Source organism: Tachyglossus aculeatus, chromosome 3 (genome assembly GCF_015852505.1).
Source record: "Tachyglossus aculeatus isolate mTacAcu1 chromosome 3, mTacAcu1.pri, whole genome shotgun sequence".
Classification (NCBI taxonomy): domain Eukaryota; kingdom Metazoa; phylum Chordata; class Mammalia; order Monotremata; family Tachyglossidae; genus Tachyglossus; species Tachyglossus aculeatus.
In genome coordinates this window covers 86,848,872-86,863,206 of record NC_052068.1, presented here as the reverse complement: position 1 = coordinate 86,863,206, position 14,335 = coordinate 86,848,872, and the positions used below count along the sequence as shown (strand labels likewise).

Sequence of the window (14,335 nt, the reverse complement as noted above, 5' to 3'; positions counted from 1 at the left end):
TTTAATGGTATTTGTTAAGCGCTTACTACGTGCCAGGCACTGAGGTAGATATAAGCAGATCGGGTTGGACACAGTCGCTGTCCCACTTGGGGTTCACAGTCTTAATCCCTGTTTTACAGATGAGCTGAGGCACAGAGAAGTTAAGTGACTTGCTCAAGGTCACACAGCAGACAAGTGGCAAAGCCAGGACTAGAAACTAGGTCCTTCTGACTCCTAGGCTTAAGCTCTATCCAACAGGCCACGCTGCTTCTCTACCTGCTCGGGAAATCACAAAGTGACAACCGGGGTAGCCAAGTGGATAAATGTCAACCTTCTGGAGAATAAAGAAACAAGCTCTCTGATCAGAGCTGGGCCCTTGAACACTGCCATACTTCAGGAAAGCCATGACAAGGCCGCCATTCCCCTATGTTTCCCTCCTACCTTATCTTGCTGATCCCGTACTACAACCCAATCTGCACACTTCACTTCTCTAACGCCAACACACTCTTGGTACCTCAACCTCATCTATCCTACCACCAACCCCTTGCCCACAACCTCCCTCAGGCCTGAAACTCTCTGCCCCTTCATATCTGACAACCAAACACTCTCCCTTGGGAGAGGACAAAATCTAACAATATAACAGACACATTTCCTGCACTCTAGACTGTGAGCCTGCTGTTGGGTAGGGACCGTCTCTATGTGTTGCCAACTTTTACTTCCCAATCGCTTAGTACAGTGCTCTGCACACAGTAAGCACTCAATAAATACGATTGATAATGAGTGACATCTTCTTCAAGAGGCCTTCCCTGACTAAGCTCTCATTTCCCTATCCACCTTCCCCTCTGCAACAACTATGCACTTGGCTGGGTACACTTTAAACACTGTAATAAGCAACCCAGCCCCACCATACTTATGTACCAATCCTTACATTCTATTCCCTCTGTCTCTCCATCTCCCTCTGTAGATTTTCAGCTTATTGTGGACAAGGAACACGTCTACCAACTGCACTGCATTGCACTTTCCCCAATACTAGTACAGTGCTCTGCAAGCAGTCTTGTCTTGTCTTATGCCGTCGAGTCGTTTCCGACCCATAGCGACAACATGGACACATCTCTCCCAGAATGTCTCGCTCTCCATCTGCAATCGTTCTGGTAGTGTATCCAAAGAGTTTTCTTGGTAAAAATATGGAAGTGGTTTACCACTGGCTTCTGCACAGCAAAATCGAGTCTCTGCCCTCGACTCTCTCCCATGCCGCTGCTGGCCAGCATAGGTGAGTTTTGACTTGTAGCCGATTGCCTTCCACCCGCTAGCCACTGCCCAAGCTAGGAATGGAATGGGTAGGCCTCTGCTTGACTCTCTGTCCTGTAGCCAAGACTGGTAGAATACTGGAAACTCCCCAGGTGTGACCCAGAGAGGGGGCTGCAGCAGTAAGCACTCAAAAAATATCATTAACAGATTAACTGATTGGGCAATGTCCTGTTCCCTCCTCTGCAGCAAAGGGAGGAGAAAGTGATAACATGCCTTACAAACTCTGGGAGCATCAGGCTTGGGAGGGTTTGAAACTGTGGGTGTGTGACAGATTCGAGTAGGCCTGCGATAAGATGGTGATGAGCATCAAACTGCACCTTTAGACATGGTGTCCTCTACCTCCAATAGTATTAGCCACACAGACCCTCTCTCACATGGGCGTTACAGGGGCTTACACTTTAAATAGGAGGGAGAACGCTTTGGAAGACACTGACAAGTTACTTGCTCTGGGTTCTAATCCCACTTCTCCATCTTGGGCAAATCACTTCGCTTCTCAGTTACCTCATCTGTAAAATGGAGATTAAGATTGTGAACCCCATGTGGGAGATGAACTTTGCCCAACCTAATTAGCTTGTATCTACTTCGGCGCTCAGTACAGTGCCTGGCACAGAGTAACTGCCTAGCAAACACCATAAAAAAATACATGAATCCAAATACCACTATTTTTAGTGGGTTGAGATATGGATGTTGGTGAAGAAAATGTAACTAACGTCTACCTTTGGTAAGAAATCTTATTAAAGTACCTCCTTGAAGGGCAACAGCATTAAAAAAAAGCCCCACAGAACTAATGTTCCTTTAATTGTGAAATGGCTTTGGTTTTTCAAGAAATCAGTCCTCTTCCTCCATCCACCTCAACCCATTCCCCTTTGGTTTTCCTTGCTAAATGCCTGTCTCCCATTTTCACCGCCCATAGATAAAAAGGCACCATGATAACCAAAATAACTTCTTTCCTTTAATACTCAAAATTATTATATGTAGAGTAATGTTAAAAAAAATCCTGGATCTTTAAAAAGCTTTGTTCATTTTGAGAACTAGTGATGCTGGAAATGAAAGTTTGCTTTTTCAAAATTCAACTTACTTTCAAAGCTGCCAAGTAAATGTGATAGTAGTGAGATGAGTTGGAAGGCATTTAAGAAGGGCAAAAATGTGGTACAAGCAAAAACTTAAAACCAATTCAAATGGTGGGCAATGAAATGAGCATTAAATTATTATGTTATTACAAAAATGTCACGATGTACCGAAATGTTACTTCGTTCACTAAAATTATGAACAAATTGTTTACTTTCGGAAAGCATAAAATAAAGCATTATGCAAATTTACAAAGTATAAAATCGAGTAACAGATTGGTTGTATCATAATTCTTTTCCCATCTCTTAAAGGGACAGGTCCTTCACCTTGAAGGGATCAAACAACATTCCTTAAAAATGTTATATTCTCTCCCTCTCCTTATTTTACATGGTTCTCACAAGTGTCTGTTTGTTAGTCCAAATCATTCACTTCACTGCCTGTGATGCCTCTAACTTGGAGACTGATCTGGCTAGATTGTAAACTCCGTGAGGGGGCGGTTAATGTCTACTAGCTCTGCTCTGTACTCCCCCAAGCCCTTAATACATTGCTCAACACACAGTGAATGTGTGTGCAGTGAATACTACTAATTGAGCAATTATTCAATCACAATTTACTGATAGGATACGGCAATTTATTCAATAACATTTACTGAGCACTTACAGTGTGCAAAGTACTGTACTAAGAGAGTGTGGGCTGGGTTGTAGTAGGAGAGTAGAGAGGTGAGGTAGGAGGGGGCAAGGTGATTGAATGCTTTAAAGCCAACGGTGAAGAGTTTTTGTCTGACACAGAGGTGGATGAGCAAACACTGGAGTTTCCTGAGTAGTGGGAACATGGACTGAACGGTTCTGAAGGAAAATGATCTGGACAGCAGAGTGGAGTATGGACTGGAGCGGGGAGAGACAGGAGGAAGGGAGGTCAGCGAGGAAGTTGATGCAATATTCTAGGCGGGATAGGATAAATGCTTGTATTAATCATCATCAATCGTATTTATTGAGTGCTTACTGTGTGCAGAGCACTGTACTAAGCTCTTGGGAAGTACAAATTGGCAACATATAGAGACAGTCCCTACCCAACAGTGGGCTCACAGTCTAAAAATTGTGACATTCAAGGTGGGATAGGATAAATGCTTGCATTAATGTGACAGCAGCTTGGATGGAGAGAAAGGGGCATATTTTAGCAATGTTGTGAAAGTAAAACTGACAGAATTTAGTGATGGGGTACCTGGCGTGCATATGCCAACTGATTCTTCCTTGCCAGAGCCCTGCCCCTCAAAGGAGTGGAAGTCCAACAGAAACGGCCTAAGAGGGAATTGATTACTGCTCTTCTGGTTGGACACAGTCCTTGTCCCACACATGGCCCACAGTCTAAACAGAAGGGAGAGCAGGGAGTGAATCGCCGTTTTACAGATGAGGGAAGTGAGGCACAGAGCAGTTAAGTGACTTGCTCAAGGTCACAGAACTGGCAAAATGGCAGAGCCAGAATCAGATCCCGGGTCCTCTGACACTCCATATCTCCTGGACTCGATGGCATATTAACCCTCTAGTGATGCTCAGGCACCATCTGAAAACTACCACTGGCAAACAGAAGGATGTGATTCTAGAAATTGCTAACAACAGTGGAAATGATTTTTGGGGTGGCGTTAGAAAGTATCAACCAAATCCTAGTGAATCGCACAAGAAAGAGTCACTTGGCCAGCATTTCACTTCATCTGAAGAAGTAGATAAGGAAACACTCTAAAGTGTCCTCTTGAGAAATTCTATAACAATTTTTATGATGGCGGCTTTCACTGGCTGCAAATGCAAGAAAGGGCGTTTGGTAGCAGGTGCTAAAAGATGAATGGGTGCCAGGATGCCAACTGGCATTAACCCTAAAAAGGAAAAAAAAAATCCACTTGTGCTACAAACGACTTCAAGTATGGTAATTTGAAGTGATAACTGAATGGAATGGTATAATTGTATGGTAATAATTTGCAGGGTATGTCTTCAGTTATCACTTGCCAGGTATCTAGCATGTATTTCTAAAGTCAGTTAGCACGGTAGGGTCTTATTCCAAGCTGAGAAAATAATGAGGGGCATTTATTTGTGATACGATGTAACAATCATATCACGAAGAAAAATCTACCTATTTCCCCAGGTAAAATGTTGACTGAAACCATGATAAGAAAATGGTCATATAAAGGAGGAAATGTCCATCTCTCCTTTGAGTTCCCCAAGTTTGTGTCATTAATGTAAGATGTAAACTGAGGTGCTTCACCTGAGAATTTTTAAAACTGAGATAGACCAAACAGGGAGTTACAATTTATACACCCTCACTCAACTTCACTGATTAGGTTCTAATTACCTGATTGGGTCAGAAAAGACTGTGATGCACTAGTTTGCAGTGAAATAGCACAGTTTAAGTTCATATGAATAAATGTCCTTTCAACTTATTCTTCTGCCTGGATTTGATACTGCTTTAAGTAGAAAAAAAAATAAGTGTCAACTTAAAACAGTCTCACGGACCATTTATGGTCCACAGACTAATAATCACATTTTATGTGATTCAAAACTAGCGATTTAGGGAGAAGCAGCAAAACCTAATGCATAGAGCACATGCCTGGGAGTCAGAAGGACCTGGGTTCTAATCCTGACTCTACCTCTTGCCTGAAAAATGACTTTGGTCAAGTCATTTCACTTCTCTGTATCTCAAAATGAGGGTTAAGACTGCGAGTCCCAAGTGGGACATGACTATGTCCAACCTGATTAGCTTGTATTTACCCCAGTGCTTAGTACAGTGCCTGGCATATAGTATGCACTTAGCAAATACCATTTAAAAGACAAAAGAAAAACAGAAACAGAAGTCCACTGAATGCGAGTGAACAATTAATAGCTTTTCGCTTCTAGTTTTTCAATATGACACTGCTCTTTTTCCTAGACCAATCATTCTTCCTTTGTAAAGACCATTTCAATTTCTCAGTTCAACTATGAGATCCCAAATTCCCATTTTGGCTCAAAACAGATCTTAGGTAATCCAATGTCTCTAGGGCCATCACCCTCATTGAGTTTGCTTGGAGGCAGAGTCTGGCAGCCAATCTCCACCCCGGCTCCCAACTTAAAGTAAACTTGGCTAGTTCCTGGCCCATGTGGCATTTGCCTGAATTCCTCATTGGGTCAGTCAGGTGCAACTGCCTCATGTATCTTTAGGACATTACCATAAACTGAAATTATTACAGAAAGATTTACTTAAAAATGATTACCACTCTGAGGGGATGGGGCTACACTTTTACAGTGATATACTTGAAAAATAGCTGAGTTGAATAACTTAGGCATTTAAATATTTTTCCTAAATGCATCACTAGTAATCCTCAAAATTTAATTTTACAAAACAAAGCAGTTCTGGAATTCTAAAGGGTACTAAAAACAGCTGAAACCACTTATTCTACTGTCCCATTATTTAAATCCAACCAGATAGTTTTCCATCCAAATTATTTTAAAAAGAAAAACTAAGCTTCTGGGGTAAGGACTTGGAAAGAGTTTCTAGCCAAAGGGAATTTTCTTCAACAAAATTTCTAATGGAAATTCTGACAATTGCAACAACAGTGACTTGAACGAAATCACTTCAATTCTTCAGACCTCAAAGACAACATTTTCTGACAGGACGTTTTGGCAAAAATGTAAATGAAATAAGATTGGGCATACTGTCATACATTGGGGGAAAAAAAACTATTCCATTCTCCTGGTGGTGATGGTATTATTCCATGTTCTCAACATTGGCTTTAACACAGTAAATCTTAAGAAAAAAAAACCCCACTTGCACAACAGTTTGTTCCTTATTCTTTGAGTATGTCTCATTTCTCTGAGATGCTATTATCAGTGATGCACTTGATAATAATAATAATAATAATAATAATAATAATAATAATAATAATAATAATAATATTTGTTAAGTACTTACTATGTGCCAAGAACTGTACTACGCACTGGGGTGGATACATACAAATTGGGTTGGACACAGTCCCTCTCCCACATGGGGCTCACAGTCTCAATCCCCATTTTATGGATGAGGTCAGTGAGGCACAAAGAAGCTAAGTGACTTGCCCAAGGACATAAAGCAGACAACTGGCAGAGTTGGGATTAGAACCCATGACCTTCTAACTCTCAAGCCCGTGCTCTATCTATTACACCATGATGCTTCTCACTTGACACCACTGTCTGGCACATCCAAATTAAAATGAAAGATGCAAAAGTCAGATCTCCCAAGACATTCGAACCATTCTTATTTTAAAAGTCACCATAAAGCTTTCCGAATAAAGGGTAGCATTTTATTATCTCTCTCAGCTTGACATTGTTCGAAGCATCAAGATGAATAGGCAAGCAGTTGCCAAACTGAAGAGCTATAGATTTCTATGAATATTTCTATGGATTTTTTTTGCATTCCCAATAACTAAACTGACACTGAATTACAAAGATGAAAAGTTCTAAAGGAATACACATTGGCAATGATGCCTTAAGAGTAGGCGCACTGCACAAATAAAACTCTAGTATGCTGGTTTATGTTTTATAGTCTGTAAAAAGCGTTTAGCTCTCACTTAATTTTTCATATCCAAATATTGGCAGGTTTCACATGCATGGATATGTCACCTTCCATAGTGTCATCTTCAGAAAAACAGCACTCTTTCTTTATATTTGAATCTTTAGTATTATAGCATAAAAATAAGAGATGAGAACAAGTCTAAAATATTGCTGAAGTCATTTTTCAGCATCTGGTGCCACGCAGAATATTTGACAGTTGAATTATACGGCATTGAAATTTCTCAAGAAGTATGGCTTTTAGCCCTTCCCTGGGGATATTACTTCACAGACTAATAGATAATATTGATAGATTGCTTAATACTTCATTTATGATTTTCTTTTTCTTAATTCGATCTAGTATTCTTATGCATCCTCCTTAAACAGACCACATTTCACATTTCCTCTACCTAGTTTGCATTCCATCACCATCATTACCACGGTCATTATCAGTAGCAAATATTTATTGAATGACTACCAGGCAGCAGACATTAATAGTCTCACATTTTATTAAAAAGACATTTTGTTTGTATAAGAATACAGAAATAAAAAGTTTCTTTCATTTATTCTGTCAAAGATTTCCTGAATACCAAGTATATTAACTCTTAGTCATCTCCATGGAAAGTAATACAGATCCTTACAACACAAGAGGCACAGCATTCCATACTATACCTTTAAATCATAATGCTTCAATTTTGGCTAAATAACATCTAACTACTGTCAAATATATTTTTTCCATCCTTTTTACAAAGTGCTTTATCTGGGTTAAAATATTCAAAACTTGACAAAAATTTAAGACTTTTCCCTCTCCAAAAATTATTTCCCCACTATACTCCTGAATCCCAAGAATATTTCTGGGATAAGACAAACTGTAATAGAATTGCAAATTTATCAACTCTTTTTATGCCAACTAGCCTCCCTTCTACACCGTAAACTAGTTATGGGCAGGGAACATGTCCACTAATTCTGTTGTACTATACTCTCCCAAGTGCTTAGTTCAGTTCTCTGCACATAGTAAACACTCAATAAATACCACTGATTGGCAGATATTAACAACTGTAGCTTCTAAGGACCAAAAATGCTTCTGCAAAACATGAGGATTATTATCTCAGTAATACACACACACACACAAACACACCCCACACACACCCCATATATGTAAGTATGGGCGTGTATAGTACTGAGAGAGTAATCCTCATATATATATATATGAATGCTATGGCAATGTATTATCTTCTGACTAGGCACTCATCTCGGTATCAGAACAGAGCAGGATCACTTAGAAGGCCTATTAAACTGACATGTCTCACTGCTATGAAATGTATTTAAGTATTTAATACATTGATATTGCAAGTTCCAAAAGGGGAAATTATGAACAAATTACTAAATTTTCCTAAAACAGTATTCCCATCTCCTCAAAAAACCCACCTGCTAGTTTTTTGTTTGTCTGTTTTTTATGTGGTATTTGTTAAGTGCGTGCTATGTGTCAAACACTGTTCTAGGCACTGGGGTAAGGTACGAGTTAATTAGGTCAGACAACAATCCCAATCCCACATGGGGCTCACTGCATAAATAGGAGGGATAATAATAGGTATTTAATCCCCATGCTACGGTTAAGGAAACTGAGGCACAGAAAAGTTAAGTGACTTGTTCAATATCACAGAGCAACCAATTGGCAGAGCCAGGTTTAGGACCCAGGTCCTCTGATTACTAGGCCCATGCTCTTTCCATTAGGCCACACTGCTTCTCAAGCATTAAATATTTCAGGAAAAGAAAATTTCTAAAATGGGTATGGATTAACCAAATTTGTACCTCCAAGTTGTTGTTTTTTAAAGTGGGAAAAAAAACAAAGCCTACACAGATATTGAGTTTTTCCTGATGTGTCCCCTTCTGAAACTGATTTAGAAATCTATCCTAATCCTGCCACAGCCGATTTTACGTAAAAGCACTGGTGTGGTGAAACACCAGTATCTCCCTGTTGTTAACAGAATTAAAATGCATTTTGAAAAGTTGTATCTCGAGTAATTGGTCATTTTTAAAAGTAATCTTTAATTTTTCTTGAAGGATTTGCCTTCTTCCTATTCTATAAAGAATCTGAAATTTCCTTAAAAAACTGACACCTATAATCTATAGTACAAGTTTAGCTCTTGGGTGAACATCAACATTCTGCTTTTTTCAACATAGAGCTCTTTTCCCCAAAGGCAAGATTTTGATATTGTTGAGTCCAATAACTCAAATTAAGTAAGCAACACTACATAAACAGGGCTCCGTATGCTACCAGATAGCTATGTCATCAAATGTTTTTTCTTGCCAATGGCAACTGCTGGAAAGGAGTATAACAGTAAACTCTTAATATGTAGATGTTCTTTGTAATTCCTCCAAATAAAAGCAAATAGCAAAACCCACTAGCTATGAAATTTTTGAACCCAGTTTTTCCTGAATCTAAAAGTATAACCCAACCTGATCGTTTACACTACATTGTAAAGTTTTAAAGGTGAAAAATCCAACTGAAACACAAAGATTATTTTCAAAAAACATTTTATCAAATTATCTCAACAAGGTGAGGGTTACACTGGTAATAATAATAATAATGTTGGTATTTGTTAAGCACTTACTATGTGCCAAGCACTGTTCTAAGCACTGGATACTTTTGTGAAACACCAGACTAAATATATTTCACCCTGGTGACAGAAGATATAAGATCTCTCTGACCAATTTCCAATAAACAGTTATCTTCCCTTCTGTTCTTGAGGTTCCCAAAGCACCACAATGCCATTTCACTAAGGCCCTCTAGACTATAAGCTTGTTGTGGGCCCGGGAACGTGTCTACCAACTCTGTTATATTGTACTCTCCCAGGGGTTTAATACGGTACTCTGCACAGAGTAAGTGCTCAATAAATACAATTAGTTGGAGGTAATCACATTTGTGCCATGCCTGTAATTCTGTACTGGAACTGGGCTTTCACTGAACTGGTACAGAAAATCATTTTAGCATTCAGTGGCTGTTGTAACAAATCAATCATTCTTGATAAAGATAGTTTCAGCTTTCTGTTCAACTCTGGATGACTGAATTTCCCCTTTTGCTCATTCTAGCTCTTATGCCATATATTATCCTCTGAACCCATCTATATCATATAAAAATGGGAGATGACTTAGAGCAGGCATCTGCAACCATTTCATGTAGGAGAGCCAAATAGAACGATATCTTTGAGCAGCTGGTGAGCACAGATCCAATCATACAATTTAAACAGACAGTGGTGGGTGGAGGATCAAAGTAAAAGGAAAGAGAGCCACAGAGACAGAAACAGAGAGATAAAATCAACTTATTCCTGGTTCACTGGTGAAGGAGGGTGAGTGCCAGAGTCACAAAGCATGGTGCCTACTGCAGTTGCATCTCACCTACTTTCTCCTCTTCCTCCTCCTCCTGTGCATCTGCTGCCACTGCTTTGGACCTGGCTTGATTGGGGAAGACTGTGGCCCCTCGTCTGGAGTGCCACAACCCACTGTCATGCCACTAAACGTGACTGGGAAGTGCAGTGCTTAGCACGGGGTCCTTCTTGTCCTCCGCTCAGAGTACACCAGCTGTTATACCAGCACTCGTGAGAAGCACTAAGCTTGAAACAGGGATGTTCTTTCATTCCTTCATTCAATCGTTTTTATTGAGTGCTTACTATGCGCAGAGCACAGGACTACGAACTTGGAAAGTACAATTTAGCAACAAAGAAAGACAATCCCTGCCCACAGCGGGCTCACAGTCAATCAATCAGATTTACTGAGCATGTGTTCTTGTCCCTTCCAGTACACTGTGAGCTCCTTGAGGTCCTACTTACTCTATCGTACTCTCCTTAATGCTAAGTCTTAGTCTGCATACTGTGACTGCCCAATAAATTCCACTGATTGATTGCCCTTGTACATTCCTACCTAGTTTGCAGCTGAGAAGCAGCATGGCTGAGCGGATAGAGCACAGGCCTGGGAGTCTAATCTGGGGTTCTAATCCCAGCTCTGTCACTTGTCTGCTGTCTGACTTTGGGCAAGTCATGTCACTTCTCTGTGCCTCAGTTCTCTCAACTGTAAAATGGGGATTGAGATTGTGAGCCCCCCAAGGGACAAGGACTCCGTCCAACTAGATTTGCTTGTATCCATCCCGGCGCTTGGTACCGTGTTTGGCACATAGTAAGTGCTTAACAAATATCATCATCATTATTATATTATTATTATTATCATGATTATTATTATTAACCAACACGTGCCAGTGCGCACAGAGTCCGGAGCCTGAGGAGGATTGCAAGGGTGATGATTGGGGGCTGATGGAAAGGAGAGGTAAGAGCAACTAGAGCCTGTCCTACCATTTGGTGAAGCAGGTGGGACCTGATTGAGAGCTGTATACCACGGGCAGAGGCCAAGTAACGGAGTCATTATCTCCCTCAGCCCCTTTCCGGATCCAGGGGGTAGTAAGGGACAAGCTACTTCCTTCCCAGAAAGCTGTTAAAAGAAGGTAACGACACCAGCCTTATGGAGTCCAGCCTGCTAACAGACGAGGCACCTGTGCTCAAGAGTCACCTCTGGCATCAGGAAGAGCCACAGCTACCTCACTAGCCATAGGTTTCCAACCCCTATTAAGAGCTAGTAGGGCGGCAGCAATTGTGTCCTTTAAATTATTCTTCCGATACATTCCCATAAATGGGTCTAGTACAGCTCTTCAGAAAACCCGACTTACTTTCTGCAGATGCTCAAGCTTTTCTACAGTTAAATCAAGATAGAGTCCTAGTCTTATACCACCCCAGTCCTCCCTCCCTACCTCTGTTCAACTAAAGGAAGATGTTGAAAGGAGGTAGTGGGGAGGAAGATCAATAGTTTCAAAACCCCAATCCAAAAAGCAGCGTGGCCTAGTGGAAAGGGCACAGGCCTGGGAGTAAGAGGACCTGAGTTCTAATGCCAGCTCCGCCACCTGTCTGCTGTCCGACCTTGGGCAAGTCCCTTCACTTCTCTGTGCCTCAATTACCTCATCTGTAAAATGGAGATTAAGACTATGATACCTATGTGGGATAGGGACTGTGTCCAACCCAATTATCTTGTATCTACCCCAAGCACTTAGTACACTGCCTGGCACATAGTAAGAGCCTAATACCATAAAAAAATCCTAAGATTATATGCAAAGAATGTACTCTACCATAAGTAAGTGCACTGGCATAAAGTTTGGCTAATGTGGCTTTTAAAAGGATGGACTGAAATCAGTAGGCCAAGTCTAAAGCTTTCTTCCAGTGATACTACTTTAAAAGCAAAGGGAGTGATTGCCAGTTTCTATGTTATTCAATTTTAAATATTAAAACTGTGTACTTACATAAACATGGCCTCAGAATGAAAAAAGGTTGAATTTTATTTAAGAGCCCTTGCTACCATTCACAAATGCTGTCAGCAAGAAAAACTTTGACTAAATTAAAGGCTTGACTTTACTCCAAGGACACATATTGTGATTTATATAAATTATAACAGCTGCTTAATAAAAATTTAACACTAGCCTGTTTGAGATGGAATTTATCAGCTTTACAGTGAATAAATTATAACTACTTTGTATTTCAGAGGTGACATTTTTAGTAATGAACTAGATTAGGAGGTTACTTTTTATAAAGTAGCATGCTGACTTATTTTAATAAACTTTAGAATTTTTTTATACAACACCATTTTACAAAAGATTATTGGAACTATAAAATCTGTAAGTTTTTATAAGTCCAAGGAAATGGGATATGGTTTAGGGATTACATTTTTTGCTCTTTATACAAATCGATTAATATCATTAAAGTTCTTGAATGACATCAATCAATCCCTTCTAAAACTATGAATGTAATCAAAAAGAAATATTAGGACGGAATAAGAAAGAGTGTTGAATCTAATACAAAAATATGGTCTATTAGATTCACTATTTTACCTTCTTGAATTGAGTGCCACAATGAACAAGAAGTCTGGCAACAGAGAAATGATATGGCGACTTTCAATGTCATTGCAGGAAATTCTTTCAGGGGTGACTCTCAACAAGCCACAAGAAAGCTTGGTAATAGTTCTATTATTCTGTAATTCTGCAATAATACTTCTTGAAGTAGCTAGATCTTATAACATTTCAAATATTTACCCCAGCACTTAGAACAGTGCTTGACACACAATATGCACTTTACAAATACCATAAAAAGGAAAGCTTCAAAGTATTTTAAACTCCATTAGAGGATCATTAAATTGAGTCTACTGATTTATGAACAATTACCAAAAAAATGATCCACATTCCTATCTAACATCTAGGACTTTGGACACTGGAACTTGAATGCTATTTTTATTATAACGATAACCTAGATCCTATTTTTTCTTTAATAGGAGCTCAAGTACTATATTGAAAAATTGAAATTGACAGCAAAAATCAGTGAAAACACATAAGCACTTCCCAAGGATTTACAAAAATTAAAACTTTGGACTACAACTACACCTTTATATTTAGAAGACCACTTTCCTCATGAAAGCCCAAAACCGCTATAAATTGAAACCTATTCTTTTCACAAGGATGCCTGTTTCAAGGTGCCACATTCTTCTACATTTAATATAGTTTTTCTTTCCCCAAGTGAGTCACCCCAGGAAAGTCAACTCTTCTGAGCTCAAAATAATAAAACCCATCAAGTAAACCATGTGACCGTTTCTATACTGCAATAACTATCTCAAAAAAAGTCCAATACTTTCTTCGTCAGCTATTTCTGGAAGGAATGTGATTTAATCTTCTATACCAAAGAAGTTAATTTTATTGCTACATTATTATTTGCCTAAGCAAAGAATCATTACTTCGGCTTATTATAATTTGGTCAGCATATCCATCACAGCAGCAAAGGAAAAAAAATGTTTTTGATGGCTTGCACAAATGGAAAAAAAAACATACATCAAGGGTTATTCTGCAAAAACATTATGTTTGTGATGGAAATTCTATTTTGGCAGAACACACTGAATCAAGCTTGGCTCTTTTAAAATATTACATGTGAAAAGTTTTAATCACATTACGGCTTTGTCTCAAACTAAAAATGGAAAATTTTTTTTTCATCATGACTCTCGGTATATCCTTATTTCACCCATGTTTTCCTAGGAATTGAACAGACTTAAAGAACTTGAACATATTAGACAACCCTATGGCCGAAAAGGTAAAGGCTAGAAATTTGGGGATCTCTTGCATTAATTCCCCTTTTTTACCACTAAAAATTTATAGCCCAACTGTTTCATTGGGCCCATAAGGACCTTATGTTTCCCATCTACCCTTTTTGTTGGCCTGTGGGGCATTCTCAAAACTGCCGATTGAACCTCTCGTAGGAGGGGGGCATTAGAATTGCAGAAAAAGGAGCTGAAAATACATTTCCCAGTGGGAAAAGGGGGTGACATCCAGTAGACTGCTAACCACCAAGGGCTTT

General features: G+C 39.5%; 1 protein-coding gene and 1 non-coding gene across 4 annotated transcripts in view; both read right to left on the bottom strand.

The window, feature by feature from the left end:
* DYM (dymeclin) overlaps positions 1-14,335 on the bottom strand; it is a 523,552-nt gene that overhangs the window by 340,253 nt on the left and 168,964 nt on the right. The gene's annotated exons all lie outside the window — the stretch shown is intronic.
* On the bottom strand, positions 1,260-1,397 carry LOC119925927. Its single transcript, XR_005449854.1, has one exon. It is a non-coding gene; the product is annotated as a small nucleolar RNA SNORA7 (small nucleolar RNA).